Source organism: Labrus mixtus, chromosome 7 (assembly GCF_963584025.1).
Source record: "Labrus mixtus chromosome 7, fLabMix1.1, whole genome shotgun sequence".
Classification (NCBI taxonomy): domain Eukaryota; kingdom Metazoa; phylum Chordata; class Actinopteri; order Labriformes; family Labridae; genus Labrus; species Labrus mixtus.
In genome coordinates this window covers 19,282,178-19,300,963 of record NC_083618.1, presented here as the reverse complement: position 1 = coordinate 19,300,963, position 18,786 = coordinate 19,282,178, and the positions used below count along the sequence as shown (strand labels likewise).

Genomic DNA, 18,786 nt, shown 5'->3' with positions numbered 1-18,786 from the left:
AACTTTGTACTCAAATGTCGAGATTCAAACCAGAACAGATTAACAACGCTACTTGATACCCACATTAATAGGTTTTCAGCTGAGAGAAAGGGGTCTGGGGGTTTAGGTACTCTCTCTAAAAACTGCAGTATGTTCTAATGAGCTTTGGACCTGCAGTCAGTCTCAGGTCCGACCTGGGAGCAGCAGACAGGTGGCCGGGTCAGGGTGTCATATATGGACGTGATGATTGGCACACTGGAGGTTTATAACCAGCAGCACATATCCATCCAGATTTAACAATGACAGAGGAGGCTTACTGCAGAGCGTTCCTAACATGACCCCAGGTGAAAGGTTCCTTCTTCACACAGCAGATTTACTTCTATGAGTCTCATTAATGCAAAATAGCCAATGAAAAAAAGGGAAGGGGTGAATCCTAGTGTTTAACACCGCTAAGAGGAACAAATCGCTCATGTCAATGTAAACCAAAGATGTTTAATCATCTGCCTTCCTGGGCTGAGTGTGCGTTCACCACAAACATTTGTTTCTTTTCTGACTTCTAGCTCATCTAGCTCTCTGATAGACGGACTGTGCTCAAACTGCTATCCTATTTTTCTCTTCACTTCGAAGTGGAGTTATTTGTCTGCAGTCGTATAAATGTGTGTCACCTAGCAACATCACATATCTCCTGAATCACTGAAAAATGTAACACCTGAAAAACAAACCTTAACCCCACACTCAATGATGAATGTTGGCATTAAATGAAATGATACTACCAAAGTCATGAGTCATCTTAATGTAATATGCAGTTTTTCAGGAGAAAGAGCAGTTAAAAAAAAGAAAAGATGAGCCCGAAGTGTCCAAGGATATCATTGACTCTTTGCTGAATTATACATATACTTCACATTATACTGAGGAAATACATTATCAGACCATCCATCAAAGCCAGCCGAGGTGAAAATAAATCTCCAGTGTTATTCCAACATGCCTTCTACAATCATGCATTGTGTAACTAATACGTTAATTGACTAGCAAAATGACTTACATATACTTTGTATTATATTTCAGATTCTCATCCCACTTCTAATCCCCTGTAGAGACCAAAAATAGTATTTCCAAATACTCACATGAAGCACCAAAGCAAACAATCTGCCAAGGACAAATGGTGAACTACGTCAGTGCACCAGTGAGCCAAACTCCAAAATATCCGGTCTTCACCTTTAAGCCTTCTCCCGTTTATATAAAAAAAGATGTTCATGTGTTTATTTCTGGCAGAAAAAAAGTTTCTAAATTAGACACAAAGCATTCTGAAACAAAACAAAAAACAGCCAATTAATCCCATGTGTCCCCCCCCCCCTGAATGCTGGGTCATAAGCTCTGATAACGATTCCAGCTTTATGTAGTCCAATCATGGCTCAGGCTGAGGAGTACCTATAAATACAAATGAGCTGCACATTACTGAATGCTCTGCAAAACTGAATTTAAAACATAAATCTGAGTGGGATGGTTTTGTACCGTTTTGGTGCAGTCAGGGAGGGCTGGGGGTCATGGTCAGTCAGTTACAGTATGAGTAAGTGGATAATGCCAGACAAGGTGTCCATTAATTCCTGACTATGGACACCTCAAAGGGCAATATCCCACTTACATCATGGTCACTTGCCTATAAAGGACAGTTAAACTTTTGATTTGCTATGTTGTTGTTCTCTAGGATATACATTTGCCAGATTTTAAATGTTTTAAATCAGTATGAAAAATGTGGACGGATGTGATGGCACAGGGACCCTGTCATTGAATCTTTGACCATACTCACTCTAAAAGTTCACTGTTACCCATGCATCCATGTGCTTTAATTTTAAGAGATTCTCTCCGGATGTTCCTGAGATCTTGCTTCTACATGAATGTGATGGGAAAATGGGAAAAAAAAGGATGTTAACTATAATATTGTGATGTCAAACTTAAGTTCATCTTTGACTTTTTTTTACATCTAGGATTTTTTCCCATCAGCTATAACATGAAATGTTGTCTTAATTAGCATATCCAATCTTAAGTTATGGTCAAATATTTTTGAGAGATCATAGTGATCTTGAACTTTGGCCTTTGACTACCAAATTCATGTCAGTTTTTCCCTGATTCTAAGTAGATGTGTTTGCCAAATTGTAATACATTCCCTCAAGGCATTCCCAAGATATTACATTTCCAAGACTGGGACGGAGACAAGAACTGACAGCCAGAAAACATAACTCAGAGGCATATAAATAGTAGGCCTATAAGATAATTTTGCACAGCATGCAAGAAAAACAAAACAGCAACAGATTTATTCTGCCGTGCGGTATGTACTGAATATTGTCACGACTCAGGCTTAGTCATTAAACGCTATCCTTGGCGTTCTGCTGGACAAAACAAATGTAGACTTTTATTTCAAGACATTGGTAAGCTAGTTTGTACCATCCAATGCTTCGCACATATTAAAGTGTTGATTGCAATGTTTGACACTGTAGGTGGTTCAAAGATAAGCTCAGTTCCAGTGTCAATGTCCTCCACCACCAAAATACAAAGAAAACAATCATCATTTGCACAAAGATAAATTATAGAGCCAAATCATTTAAATGGCGAAAAAACAATGTATAATGGGGTTAATCCACAGGCTTGCCTCAGAGGCTCAGCAAAAATCTACAATTGTTCTAGTAAATACTGTTGACCCGGGGCTAAATACTGGCCGAACATGACGGCCTCCTGTGTGCCAGCTCAACAGATGCACTGGCAAACAAAAGAAAGCCACAGGCACAGCAGGAAGAGTCGAGTATCAGTGGACTGAATGCTGCTATGGTAGAATTACTCTGTCTATTAATGGCAGACTAACTTTGTCTATTAAAGCTTTATGACGGGCTTTATCAGACAACTGCTGCTTAGCAAGAAGACCTGGGGGTATGTTGCTAATAAAGAGATCAGAAGTGTTGTCAATGGCTTTTTAACTCCCAAAATATTCAAGGAGCAAATTACAAATGCAAAGCACCACAAACATATCCGCTAACAATGCGCCCTAATGATCCAGCTAACAATTTCTAATGACCAAGGTAATGAGAGAAGCTGTTTTTACACAGAGATGCACCAATAACAACATAAAGAAGCTCTGCCATTATGTTTGCTTTGCTTTATTTATCTGAATTAAACAATGCCATCATATTGCTGACCCAAGTATGACTTCAGATAGTATGCAAAAGGCTCTGTCCTGTCCTGCAAGCTCAACCATTTACACAGACATTGATTTGGGATTTGGTGAGAGATATTATCCTCCCAAATTCTGTCCGTGTTTAGGCTTAGTGGTAGTCGTCTTTCAACCGGATGGTCAGGGGTTTGATCCCCAGCTCCTGAAGTCACATGTCGAAGTGTCCTTGGGCAAGACACTGAACCCCAAATTGCTCCCTCTGCTGCATCAGCAGTGTGTGAATGGGAATGAATGGATTAGTTAATTCTGATGGACACTTTACATACAGTAGCAGCCTCTGCCATCGGTGTGTGAATGTGTAGGTGTGACCTGCACTGTGGTGTAAAAAACACTTTGAGTAGTCTGAAGACAAGAAAAGCGCTATACAAGCTCAAATCCAGTAACCATTTACCATTCATTTTACACAAAATGCCACCATCATTCCTATGGCATACATTGGCAGACTTCTGGCGTCATAGAGATGTTCCAATAGCATTTTTTCCCATCATGATTTTCATTCCCAAACCTTGATTGACTATCAGCAGAAACAGAGCCTCCTTTGGATACCAATGCAAAAGATATACTCAAGTTATTGGTGTTAAAAACACAGATTGCGGATTTTTTCCAGCTACAGCTACATTTTCCAATTTGCTTGCGTACAACAAGATGTATTTGTGCAACCAGTGTAGTCGCCCTCTGCTGGCTAATACAAGAACGGACGTTTAAGGCACTTTAGTATTAGCTTCACCCTTAAGAAAAACCAAGCGGCTGTGTCCCCTTCTTCTATACAGTCTATGGAAAAGAGAGTGAATTTGGCCAAGCACAAACTTTGCAGTCATTCTGGCACTTTTTTCCCCCCCTTCATACTCGCCTCCATGCAACAGTCAAAAGAAACTTGACTGAATGTGAAGCTCAAAGCACCCCATGGGACTTGAATCATATTTCACATTTCATCTTCACTGGAGCAGCTCCAGGTTTTGCTTTTCAATTGCATTGTAGATTAAAATCTTGCCGGGGGCTCAAGTTCGGATAAAACTCCCAAATACCAAAGAACAAAAAAAAAAAAAGATCTGAATCATAGCTTTTTTTTTTTTTCTCAAGAGGCATGTCTTCCATGGCTGCATCCTTCACCAGACATCTACAACAAACACACACCGAGTACTAGACTGGATACAAGAGACAAGTGCAGATGAACCCTTCAGCTTTGTCCACTTTGAAGAGAGGAGCTAATCTAATCAAGAACAGCAGCTAATGCACAATGAAAGCAGAGACATTTAGTGGAGATACCAATCCACCACTTCCTGAGAGAAACACAGAGAGAGAAAGAAGGATACAGAGAGAAAGTTCAGGGTCTAGAAATCTGCTTGAAGTAAAGGAAAAGCTAAATGTTGCGTTCTGTTTGTCAGGCTTTCTGTCCTATCTGTCTGTCTTGAACTGACTTGAGCCCCTTTTTTCTAAATGTATCTGTCGCATATGTTTCTCCATCATCTGTATCTGATCTTACCTGGCTGTAGAGCTCCGTCTCTCCTCTTCAACAACTTGCAACTGCTCTCTGTAACGCTCCCTCCGTGTGTCTGACTCAGACTCTCTATCCTCCAACACCTGCTGGTGGAGATCAGCCTCTCTCCTGTCAGATGATGCTGAGAGTAGCCCTCCCTCTTCCCTCTGTTTTCCTCTCTCTCTTCCTCTTTTTTCTCACATTCATGCGCTAACTGGCAAAGTACAAACGCTCCTCTCGATCTCTCTGCCGATATCTCTCCCTTTTGTTCGCTCTCTATGACAGAGAGCTGCCTGTCCGAGCTGTGGGTGTTGCTTTGCTCAGTGTTTGCTCCACCGATTCTGCCTGTTAATAAGAGATTCTGCTCGTTCAATCAAACAAAAAACGCTGTGGCCGGATGTGGGCTTGAAAGCAAAGTTCTCAAAACAAAAGGGGACATTACCTCGTTTGAAAGGCGACATCAAATCTCCCCCATCCTAATTATCTGCCTCCCCGCTCTGACAGCTTGTTTCAACATCATAAAACCTCTCCTGCAGAAATTAACCCAGCCATCCCATTGTCCATTTTGACACATTAGTGGCAGCTGAAAAGCGCTCAGTGCTGCAGATGTTGTAGACATGCTCTCACATAATGGGGAAAATCACTTGCTCAGCCCACATAGGAATAAGCCCAGGTCAGTGTTGTCTAATAAATCACTGAGTAATCACTTCCTCCTAATCCTCATGCAGAAGACTGAACAAGACATCACAACACATTTCACACTGAGTCACAACAAAGAAGTCCTGCAACATAAAAATGCTTTCACTGGATTTCAATACCTTGTCCCCCGCTCACATCTTTTCCTTTGCACCAAACATAACAAAAGTTAGAGGCTGGTGTTCAATGCATTGAATGAATTAATTAGTTGGTTCAGGCAACAAAACTTTGTATTTATGTTAATGGTGGAACGTTTTTTTTTTCTCCTTTGGATACTCAGAAAACTTTAAACTGAGATTATTCATTTGGTTAATGCATGTTAGATCAAATACAGACTGAATTACCAACAAGAACAGAATCGAATGTGAAGTAATTATATGACGCTGTTGTTAGGTAACCTATACATTTATGAAATCTTGTTTTTTAACATTTTGGGAGTTGCCATCTTGGTTCGCTGAATCCAGAAGAGGCCATATTTGTATGGCAGAGAGGTAAACATGACGATTTCATCCCGGTTAATAGATGGCAGTGGTAATGACTAATGAACCTAAGCAAATACTGATTTATTGTTTATTTGACTCTAAATGGGACCATACTTTAATCGGTAAACATCATCCTGTATTGGAGAAGACAGAAAGCGATTGAGTCTAAAAAGTCATTCAGAAAACATATAGATTTCTCTGCCTTAAGCTGCCTGAAAATGTCCATAATCCTACAGAGGTAAAAAAAACTGATTTTGTTTATGATTCACTGTCCAAGATAACCATGAGAGATAAATCAGAGAAAGTGACGCCACATGACCCTGAGAATGTGAATGACAAAATTACTGTCATTTTTGAAAAAAAGTTTGCATTTAGTCGAATCACATAGGTTAAACTAAATAAAATGTTGACATGTAATAATGTCAAATGTGTGATTGATTACACACCTTTTTAAACAGTTTTTTTCTGTGTACAAATAACATTTTAAATCAGTTTTCATTGTGATGTAGAGAGAACATGGCAGTAACTCACAGAGAGACAGAGTCCCGTTGAATATAAAAAACGAGTCAGTTTCAGATAAATACGAGAGTTAGAAAGCCTTTGCTGTGACTCAGCTGTGTCACACACCTTGTGCCCTGTGTTACACAGGGCTATCCCACACATGAGATACACTATGCAGGTGGAAAAAAAGACGTTCACAGATCTTAATATAAAATATATCACCAGGCAGCTTACCAAACAGACTCCACCTTTTGGAAAACAGTATCAGAGAAGCTCATTTTCCAGAATCTGAAGCGCATCCTTCCTCCTCCTGCCTCATCTTTGCTCTGAAGCATCACCTCTGAAACAGATTTAGCTGCTCGCTGGTGTTACAGTCGGAGTTCTGCTGAGAGAACCGAGCTGCAGGAAATGTAATGATAGTAGTGCCAATCAATAAGCTGGGCTGCAGGCCCTGAAACCAAACCATGAGGGGATGTGAGCCAAGCCTCTAGGCGTCTTGTTGGCTTGTCTACACCCTCCTGTGTGTATGATGTTACAGGTAGCCCAGAGCTGGCTTAAAAACACACAAACGCTTGTAAAAAGAAACCACACAAACCTGTTTTGTTCTCATTTATTACTCAGGACTTCCAGGCTTACAATGAATAACCTACATTTGTTTTTGTTCAGCAGAGGTCCCAGGTATACAGCTCTGAAACTCGCCTGAGATGGATCTCGTTTCCCCAGGGAGCGCAGGAACCATCTGATCAGGCAGAGAAGGAGCATGAAGCGTGCAGGTTAAGTAGAACCAACACCTTCCTGCCTGTTTGGAGCTTCTGAGCTGCCAGCGGGGTGGAGCTGAAGATGAAAGGATCTCGGCTCACACGGTGCAGAACTAATGGGAGTCAAACCAGGTCAGGAGGAGGTTGACTAAACAAATTATCAGCATTTTATTCCAAGTGAGTACTTGGGAATTCAGATTTGTCAAGTTAATCAGACGGCGTGCAACTCTGAGAGCAACTGTATGTGGGTCAGCCTGAGACTCTTCAGACTCTTTCTTTTCCTCTTCTCATTTCATTAGTTTCATCCCTCCCATGTGTCTCATTGTGACTGTCTGCCTCCCTCTCCTGAGGCACCCGGACCATGTTTAAGCTATACACACCAACAAACTGCAGAGAATACTCTTAAAAACAGAGTCAGCAACACTTAGATTTACATTAATCCTTCCGACACCCGTCATGTACAGAGCGTGAGCACAACAAAACATGCTTTAATCCCCGTCATTTAAAACTATAGAGAAGCTTAAGACTCATCGGCCTTAGGCAGAGCCCCGACTGCAAGACTTTTCAAATCCTAACACACTGCATCACGCACATGAGGAAAAAACAATATTGTTGTTTCTAATCTATTGACTTTACATAAAGATGGACAATGTATCTCCATCTCCTCTTGTACAAATGTGAAGCCAAAAACTCCTCCCACAGTGGGTGCTGACACATTGCACATTTTGGAGCGGCCTCTGTGCAGTAGGGGATCAACTTATGGAGCCGGGGTACGAATGTCCGCTGACTAAAACACATATTTAAACAGTCAAATTACTTCAGATTGTTACAGTCCATAGCAGAACAGATTCTTGTGTTGGTTTGAAGCTGACACTCACAGTTATGGAAAGTTCAATTACTCTTATGTTAGTGTTTGTTATGTTTCCTCCCACCGTCCCTCCTGCACTCTGCTTATCCAGTACACACAAAGCCACATTTGTCAACGGATCTGTCGATCAATGCGTTAAAGCCTTCTATTAGCATCAAATAACTATTTAAAAATGTACTTGTCAGAAAAGTGAAAACTAAGGCGTACATCATTACAATAGGAACAAACTATAATGACAGAAAATGTTTTTTTTTTTAATGTATTTAATGTGTATTCCAAGTTTTAAGTTTGCCCAAAGTTCCATCTGTTTACATGGAGGAGGCGGAGCTTATGACCTATACTGCAGCCAATCAGTATGCTATGCATTAAGTTCAAACATGGACACAGTTCAAAATATGAGGAAAAATGGTGCTCCAGACACTACAGGGTGTACTACTAAGGTTATTGTGTTTTCCATAGGAAGAGACAAACCAACTCAAAGGATTTCATATGATCAGGTAGTTGCAAAAAAAAACAGAGGCTGACCACATTATACTCCTTGTTGCAGGTAGATGTGGGTGGAGTCAGGGAGGACTCTAATGCAGCACACCTGAGCAGGCTGGTTTTGGGAGTCTACAAAGCAGACTTGCTCAATCAACTTCTCTCCTGCATACTGTTGTTAACATTTGTTTGTGCTTTGGTTGGAGTTTGATACTCATTTATTCATCCACACACACACACACACACACACACACACACACACACACACACACACACACACACACACACACACACACACACACACACACACACACACACACACACACACACGCACACATACACTCTCAACACTGCATACACACTGACCGCCTCACAGGTCTAACACTGTTTAATTTAATAATTTAATTAAACTCCTTTGAATAATGTTACCGACTATGTGTGGTCTTTGTCACTGCTCTGTTGAGCCAGGTTGTGACATCAGGTAGATGCAAACAAAACAGAGGCTGACTACTAAAAAAAACAGGGGAAAAAAACATTATTTTGCCTCTTCTCTGGTATTTAGGAAACATCCTTTCTATTCTTTGGCAACACACTGTTTGTTTTGTGTCAACAGTAGCACACTATCCAACATTGGCTAGGGTAGCTATGGTGTTTACCATTTCTTGGAAAATTATGGTGAACAGTTTTTGTCCCAGGTAGTTAGACAACTTAACAACGCCCCACCCCCATCCCCTATCCTGTCCAGTCTCACTTAAAATATCATGTGATCTCCCAGGATGTTTTACTTTGGAATGATTGAATTCATATTATTCCGATTTATTCATATTTATAAGTAAATGTTTGATAATATCAAGTCAGCGCAAAATAACCTAAAGCCATTTAGGGGGTTAAATGGACTTGAGCTTGTTAAGCGCTTTTCTAGTCTTCTGACTACTCAAAGTGCCTTTACACCGCAGGTCACACCTACCCATTCATACACTGACGGTAGAGGTAGCTATGTTAAGCGTCCATCAGTGTGCTGCCGAAGCAGCGGGAGCAACTTTGCGTCAAGTGTCTTGCCCAGGGACACATTGGACATATGGCGGCAGGAGCTGGGGATTGAACCCTGAGCCCTTTTTTCCCTCGGTTTAACTCAGCATGCACAGAGCGGTTTCTCTTCAGCAGAGGAGCTTTCTCATTTTTAAAGTACTACGGACCTTTGATTTAAAAAGTTCATTTAGAGGATCAGTTGAGAAGTCATGTATAGATTGAATATATACCCTATAGGTGTGATTCGATTTCAAACAAAACAATTCACACATGACTGAGATTCAAGTGTTACTTGTGAAAGGATTTGAGTCCCTCTACTGTCAAATTTCCTGACGTTTTGGCTCAACAGATTCGATTATCAGCTGTAAGGGAGTCTTTTGGACTTCTGTTCACATAACCTAGTTTGCCTTTTGAGGATTAGCACAAGGCGGTTATATAAACCGTTTTCCAATTGAATAACTTTTCCACTATATTCAGCTGTAAAAACACAATGACAAGACTTATTTAAAGTCTTGTCATTGTGACAAGATAACATGTGAAATAGATTTTGATGTGAGCTACAAACACACGTTATTAATGCTGGAAACCACTGCCAGGGAAGTGGGTGTCAAACAAGGTGATTAACAGCATGCTGCAGAAACAACCTGTAAAAAATTGTTAATGACAAAAATGCATTGTGTTGTATGTTAGGCACCTAAAATACAGTAGGATTATTTTTTTGTTGGAAAACACTTACACAGGTTTTGTCCACAGGGGGCACAAAACTTAACATAACCCAAAGGTCCCTGGCTTTTTAGGAACCAGTGTCATTTAATCTATTGCTGTTTAATACTGTATATCCAATATTCTGGTTTATTGAGCATTCAAGTCCAATGAGACTTATTTTGGTCAGAGCAGGACTAAAACCAACCAGAGCTGCAGAAGAAGTGAAAGATTTCTTAACCTGTTATGGAGCAATAAAAGGGGCAAATTGGGCCTCATTCCATTTTGTTTATAACATTAATATGCATGAAAATAGTGAATTTTAAAACCTAATTTCTGATATCTTTAGGTCACATATAATGTCAAATTGTTCCAACTAGGAATGTGCACGACTGACCAACTAAATGGTTAAAGATTACCACAAAGTCTTGACTTTGGGTCAAGACTTTTGACAAAGGGTGACTTTGTAGTCACTAGTAATTCTAGTCGGGACCAGAATTACTAGTTGGCTCTACAAATTATAAATATTTTTTATATGTTTGCTCTCAATGCTGGTCAAATGTTTTGCTCAAACTGTAACACAGCAAGCCACCACTAGCCAGGGTTGTAACCAGAGACTGGCTGTAGCCCTGGTTATTTGGCCTTGTGTCCTCGCTCAACTGCCCATGTTAACGAGTACAGTGAAGGGAGGGCTTCTCTTTGGAGCAGGAAGGTTGTGCAGTATCTTGATCTAGAAAATTGAGATGGTTTTGTATGTAGTATGTGTCAGGTTAAACTGTCACAACAACAGGAGCAATGTGTAACCACAGTAAGCACAGGCATTCGGATGTTAATCCCCAAGGAGGATTGAAGGCTGGTGGTGCTAGCACTGCTAGCGTTAGCCACACTTGGCAAACCAATTTAACATCCTTTACCCACAGAGGCTGTGATCCTGCTTTGTCTGAAATGTTACACAGCTCATCACATCAATAACTGCTTCCCCTCAAACTTAAATACGTTGTGCACAATTTTAATGTTTTCTTACCACTAGACTGCTTGACTGGTCTAAATTTAAATTGCTGTTAAATCAAAACGAGTCACTAGGAACTTCCCTGGTACCACTTACAACAGTAAAACAGAAGACTGTTGGTAGACCAACATGGGTTTAAAAACACATGGATTATCATTCTTGTTAAAAATCATCTTTACAACTGTTTTAAGAGGAATGAAATGCTCTTCACAAAATTTTGAGTGAGCAACACTAACTCTTGCTTCCCAACAATAAATCTGCGAGCCGAGACACAATAAGAGAAAGAATATGAATTTCTATCAAGAAATGTAATCACATGTGTAACCTTGGTGAACAGGGCGTAGCTCTGGCCTTCATTCCCCTCAAGACTTGTAGGCGGGAAGAAAAGCAGTTCTTCAACACAACAACTGTGTTGTCAGCACTCCCAGAACCCCGTTGGCTCTCATAATTACCTCATGTGTGGGTGGCCTTGTCTATTGATTCTGGCAGCGATAGATCTGGACCCAAACTGAGTGCGAAACCACAAGACCGCCAGCAGGGCAGGTAGCATATTGAAGATTGGATGAATCCAAGGTTTTAGCAACACACAACTCCCCTGATTTCCTCTCAGACTGCTCTCAGGTGTTGCCTGTTGATATTTACCTTTGATATCATTTATGCAGGCCCAAGGAATCAAGATTCTTATTTGCTCTTAATTTAAGCGCAAAAAACTGATGAACAGGTAAAAATGTGTTGCTGTTCTGCTCCACTCTGACTTGAGCGTAATCGCAGCTACAGTGGATTTGTTCCTATCCCCCTCTCCATCCATCTATCTTCTGTCCTGCTTATCTTGTTCAAGGTTGCACTTCATCAAAGCCTGTATTGGACAGCGTATTCCCAGAACAGATCACCAGCACGTTTCAGGCACACACAATCACACTAACACCCTTGGAAATTGAGACCTCCGGATTTAATGTAGCTGGGGGTTATTAAAAGCCTTGGACGGAACAAAAATCTTGTTGAAAAACAGCATAATTGATGAAAAAAAAGGCACCTTGAAGAAACTAAACTGATTTTTCTGTTCAGTGAGACGACTAACAGTTAACGGTCGAAAGCAATATTTGAATTTAAATGTGATAACACTAGAGGGCTTGTTTGGTTGTGTAGCAAGATTAAGATTGATTGAAACTTATTGAATAAACACAAGGTGCTGATGAAGTTGAAAGTGATGTTTTTTTCTCGACTTTAACTTTTGAAATAAAGTTTTCAGCACCTGTCATTCGAAACAGCATCATGCACACTGACTCATTTCTAGGTTCCGGAAAAAAAAACATTCTGTCCCCAATTGTCTCCAATTTCTATCCCATAGAATAAATAACAAATAACTAATTTGAAGAAGAAGATTTCTATTTAGTGTCATAAAAGTAGATTTTTAAAGTATGACTTGGATCTGATACTTTGGAGCAGACAGACTTGTATTGTGGTCAAGTTTGACACGGTATGCAATAGTCTCTGACTTCATCACTCCTTGCAGATTTACATGCAGCTAATTGAGGATAAGATGATATCTTAAACACCCTTTGCCAGAGCTTGCAGGTAGAGATGGGCGATATGGGAAAAATATCATATCACGATTTTATCACGATTTTTTTCATACTGATCTTAAGACAAATTTGTAAGTTACTGACCAGTTCAACCAAACTTATTTCCCTGTATAATGTTTTTAAATGCACAAAAACTGTGCTGACAAGTTTAATCTATTTGAAAAACATCTTTGTAGGAGGTCTGGAGGTCTCACCCAGAACATCTTTAGCAACAAAAATGTCTTTCCCTCAACTTGATCAATATTTATGCACAATGTGAAGGTTTTCTGCACCACTTTGAAATTATGATTTAGTTATGTGTCCTCTTTTTTTGTTCATCAGGAACATTTTCACGCAGTGATGCATTCATTTAAAAACATGTAGACTTCGAGTTCTTGTGTTTCTGTTCTATTTAGCCCTGCAGAGTTCCTACAGCTGTAGCTTCATATGGGCTCTGCAGCATTTGTTCATCAGCGGCATTGTTTTTATGACATCATTGGACTAACTTTAGTTTTGTTTATATATAATAAAACACAGTACAGAATGTGTTCATTCTGTGACACATGATCAAAGTAAGTTTTACTGACAGAAGAGTTTTATTCATAGAGGGGGCCGGACATCGTTGATTGACAGACAGACAGTCACCATGGTCACCTGGCTGCTGCACACAACGTGTAACATCGTTTAGTGTAATCCCTATAAATTTGGTTATTACAACAGGTGAGCTTGAAAGTGAGAGAGAGCAGAAAAGACCGACAGCAACATTTGAAACACCGGGGTTATATCTCCCATCACTGTCTCTCCGAGCTCCGCTCTGTCTGACTCTCTGCAGACTGTTAACGTCTCTCCGGCTCGTTAAAAGGTTTCTTGTGTCGCTATCTGAGATGTAATCTTAACTGTGCAAACTATGTGGATAAGTTAACTGTTGTTCACGCCGTGTCAGTTTGGAAAAATATCAAAACAGTTGCATATAAGCGGGATGGAGTTGTTTTTGCGGACTTTACTTTTAAGTTTCGTTTTCTTTTTCACCGCTGCGGAGCAAAAAAGAGGGAGACGTGTCTGTGTCTGAGCATAAACTGCAGCATGATAGAATAAACACATTAGCCCGGTTCTACGATCTCCCTGCTTTGGCAGATCGTCAGCTCGTTAAAATCCTTCACAATCTAAGATCGTTATATCGCCCACCACTACTTGCAGGTGGAGTTGTCGGGGTTGACACTATGAGTGCAGTACTGGTGCAAGGCAATGATAGAGCAGAGGGAGAGATGGGAATTTGCTTTTTAAATAGGCTGCCAAATTGTTAGGATGTGTGTCAGGTCATTGTGGAGAAATGTGCATTTCAAATTTGAAATCAGTGCAGCTCACTCGAGGAACCAACCTAAACTAGCTCACAGACATTGTTCCATTTATTTTCCAAGAGGGAAATTTTCCCAACAATAAAATCTGGCAGTGCTTTCCCCTATTGAATTGCAGGTGGATCAAACCTGTCGACTCTTTGCAGTGTCGCTGAGTGCCTCACTGACTAATGGGGTGATTAGAGTCATTATGTGGACACGCTGAGCTGTCAGCAGATGCTCCATGTGGGCATTTTGTGCTGCTGAGTGAGGAGCACAGAAACGGGAAAAACAACAAGAACAATAATAATAAAGGTGACCTGAAGAAGAGGCTGAAGCAGATTATGAGAAAATATAGGATTTCTTTGACGATGACGATTAATGGATGAATTAGAGATGTTGGAAAATGGCATACATAACTGATCAAATGTAAATTAATCATACATTTGACATAAATAAAATAAATAAATAAACGTTGCATATACAGACCTGATACATTTATTCACTACTGCAGCTATCTATTTCAGTAATCAAGACTTCTACTGATAATTTTTATGACTAATCAAGTCGTCAGAGGAATTTTGAAGAGCATAATTATTCTGGCTGCAGCCGCAACCCCGCTCCTGTGTGTGCGACTGACCTCTCCTTTGGAGTGTCTGTGTGTGTGTGTGTATGTGTGTTGGTTGTTGCATCCTCAAGGACGTCTGCTTTTCAGGTAAATCACTTCACAGAAACAGCACTTTCAAATTTGCTATTTGCTGTAGACTCAGAGTTGATATGATAGACCCATGTATATTATTGGACTGATTTGAGAATTACTTTGGCATCAGGTCAGCTACTCCAGTGGTTAAGATCTTAGCTGTCTTGAAGATGTCAATATGTTTTGTACCGTAGCAACATGCGCTCCGATTCCTGTGCTGTTAGGCACAGGGTTCCACAGGGGTCTGTGCTAGGTCCATTGTTGTTGTTTTTTTGGGATTGCTTTTCATAGTTATGCAGATGATTTGCAGTTGTATATGCCAGTAGCTATAGGAAGTTGGTCTGACAGCTAAACTTGAGGCTTGTCTGGCTGCTGTTAGAAGCTGGTTATCAACAAATGTATTGCTATTTAACTCAGCTAAGACAGTTATAATGGTTTTCTGATTAGCATGACTGAGTCATATGATCAATCAATTTACTGTGTCTCAGGATGATTGTGCTTATTGTAGAGAACAAATTCAGTATCTTGGAGTGCTTTTCAACAATATGTTTTGTTTGATTTACATATAAAGGTTCTGACTAGAGTCACTTTTTTTCTTCTCAGAAACATCTCTAAGATCACATCAATACTACCATTTGAGGATGCTGGGTCACCTTTTCATACGTATGGTTCATCTCAGTTAGATTATTGTATTGTCCGTCGGTCAGGTTTGCCAAAGAAGAGTTTTTGAGATCTGCAGATGGGTCAGAATGCAGCAGCTCCTGTTCTGACTGAAGAGGGTAAATATGACCATATAACCCCAGTGTCACCTTTCTCTATTGGCTTTCTGTCGAGGTTAGAGCAGACTTTAAGGTCCTGCTGCTTACTTATAAAATTGTAAATGGCAGTTCACCGTCGTACTTGACTGACCTGGTGACTCCGCATGTGCCTGCACGTGCTCTGTGTTCCCAGGGGACGGGTCTTCTGAGTGTCCCAAAGGTAAAAAAAAAGACAGTTGGTGAGCAGGCTTTTTCATTCAACATTATGGGACAGTCAGCCTCTGGACATTAGGCAGGCATGTTCTTTTGTGGTGTATAAAGCGCAGCTAATGATCCACTTGTTTATAATTACTGATACAATTCACCTGTGCTCACTGATGAAGATGCCTGATTGGTGTGTAGCTGCTGTGATACAACTAACCAATCAGATGAGAGCGCCTGTCAACACACTCCTTTAAGAGCTTGACCACCCATTACTCATGGCGCAGCTTTGTTGTGTTCAGCTCCCAACTGTTCCCTGTTTTTCCTCGGCTTTACTACAGCGTTTTCGAGATTCACTCCACATTCAAGGATTTCTACTGTTTTCATTTTCCACTTATAACAAGTGTTTATGTGACTTTTATTTCTAAATCATCAAACCTGTTTCCAAACTACAGAACATGCCACATTTCATCTCGACTGACGAATAATGCCTGAATTATGTGCTGACGACATTGCTAGTATGTTAATAAATCATATCGAAATATAAAGAGCAGATACAAAAGCTGTATTTACGAACATTTTTCATTCATTCCACAATTTAAACCGTACACGCCTGATTGAAAAAGCAGCCCTGCTCTGTATGAGTAAGGCTGGAAAATTCCTCCATTATTAATTTCCTCTTCTCTCTGTCATCCTACTCACTGAGGTATGTACGGCTTCTAATTGAAGAGTCTCCTGAACTGAGATGTAATGGAGCCTGATTGCATGGAGTCGACCTCCTCATAATGTTAAATGGCTACATCTGCAAGCAACATTACCCCCTGAGTAAGTCCGAGCTTTTCATTTCATTCATTATCTGAGAAAGTCTTTACTAAGTAAGCTAATGAAGCACATCTGGGAGGAATATAAAGTGGATGCCTGTGTTCATGTGTGTGTGTGTGTGTGTGTGTGTGTGTGTGTGTGTGTGTGTGTGTGTGTGTGTGTGTGTGTGTGTGTGTGTCTCTGTGTGTGTGTATTGTAATATCATCATCAGTGATTTATTAAACTATATAGAAAAGGAGAGTTGAACAACAAATGTTCAAAACGCAGTTCAAAACAACAAAATCTCTTTGTGAAAATGTCCTTAAACTTGGGATTGGGGTTGTTAATTTGTATTGATATTGAGACTCCTTAGGGATCCAAGTCTGTATTGATACCACTATCAATACATGTGTGTTATTTGGTGGAAATAAGAGACGAGTAGGAAGTTAAGCAGATCATGGTTCCATCCGTAATATCTATTTTAACACACACATTTCCCCTCCGAACGACTGTATTTACTCTTGATTTTAGATTAAACATTTGATAATATCAGGATGATGTTTTATTAACCTTTCCCTAATAGTAATTTCCCTGACCCGTCAGGTATCCCCTACTAAGGATTCTGAGTTGTCAAATGCCGACTAATCTTCCAAAGGCTTTGTTTTTTTTGCACTTAATGACCCATATTCTCATTTGCAATAAATTAGATAAACAAATTAAACTATTTGTTATCAGATTTGGAATCGCAATTTATTCGATGATAGGACTTGATCCATCCTTTTTCTTGCTCATTAGGTCTGCATTGTGGTGACCTTATAACGATATCACACATGCTCATCTACAATACAGAAAGCTCATAGGATATGGTAAAAAGGGAAACAGAGTAGCCAGTTACACAACTTGTATTATTGCACTCAGAAACAACTAGATGATCTAAAAGAAACTGAAATAAGGCCAAGGAAACTAAAAAAGATTAAAGGCCAGCCAAGATGCTGCTACTCCAATGGCCCCGTAAAATAGGATTGTTCACCTTAACCTGTTAAAAATCTGCACACACCTTCATGACCCAACCGTGATACGTGTCAGACCTCTGACCAAGAAACAACGATTTTTACTGTCTTTTGACTCACCATTTGAAAAATTAACTGTACTCTCCCGATCATACTATTCCAACAAAAACAGTCCTGCTGCATCAGCAAGGGTCCCCACGATCCAAATCCAGTAAAAGATTTATTCCAAACACATAACATCCATACAGATCCAAGGATTACTTCAATTTTGCTTCCACTGTCCCCCATGCAAGATAATATTTTGCAATATAAATGTATTTTGCTTCCGCCTAATCATTTGCTTTGATAATTGTAGCCAAATGTAAGACAATTTCTCTTGTCCACCAGAATTCCTCTTCAGGTAGTTAAATATCTATTGGTTGGCAATTTATTTTGATTCAAAGACTTTTTAAGACAATCACTGTTTGTTTGTGCCTTGGTGATTTGATTGGAATCAACTGACTCAACTTGAGCTACAACCTTACGTTAGGGCCCACGAGACTTGATAGCAGTATTGATAGGTTCAAACATAATTGATTTTCAGGGTTGAAAAATGAAGAACTTGGTCCTTAAAATGAACGGGGTTTTGATCCCCAATCTCTACTTAAAATTGAACATTGTTTAGACTGAAATGAATCCTATCATGTGTTACTCATTTCTTATCTTTCATGTTTTTTACTGAACAGGTGCACAGAGTAAAAGTGAACCCTGTCTGCTAAAATAACCTCAACCATCACTTGGCTTCTCTCTTTCTTAGATCCGTGCACAACCTGCACAACCTGCACCACATTGCAGCTGCACAGGGTCATGATGTTTTCATCTGTGAAATCACTGAGGACTGGACACACCTGCCTGGGTCACAGCGGGGGTCTCTTTCCCGCATGCTTTTTGATGCAGCGAAGGCAGCCCCAAGCTGGATAACAAGTCAAAGCCTCAGTGGTTTTTAACAGAGATAAAACTCAGCTACTGTGACTCTGTAAAACATTTTCAAAGGTACAACCAGGGGTTTAACAAGAGCTGCTGTCACACCTCTAATGAGAACAAAAGACTCAAGGCTTTAATGAAAAGCTGTAGGAATTATATTTTAGTCAGGGGAAGTCACCTGAACATTTGTAGACACATCCCTGTGATAGTAACATGACTATTGAGTAAAATCCAAATCTATCATGTACGATTA

At 40.1% G+C, this 18,786-nt stretch overlaps 1 protein-coding gene across 7 annotated transcripts in view; it reads right to left on the bottom strand.

The window, feature by feature from the left end:
- The window catches only part of rap1gapb (RAP1 GTPase activating protein b), a 142,437-nt gene that overhangs the window by 57,232 nt on the left and 66,419 nt on the right, over window positions 1-18,786 (bottom strand). The window contains exon 1 of one of the 7 annotated variants that reach the window (XM_061041122.1): window positions 4,686-4,806. The exons of the other annotated variants lie outside the window; for them this stretch is intronic. The gene's annotated coding sequence lies outside the window, so the exon portion shown is untranslated. Of the gene's footprint in view, window positions 1-4,685; window positions 4,807-18,786 lie in introns of those variants that run through there. 7 annotated transcript variants of the gene reach the window in all.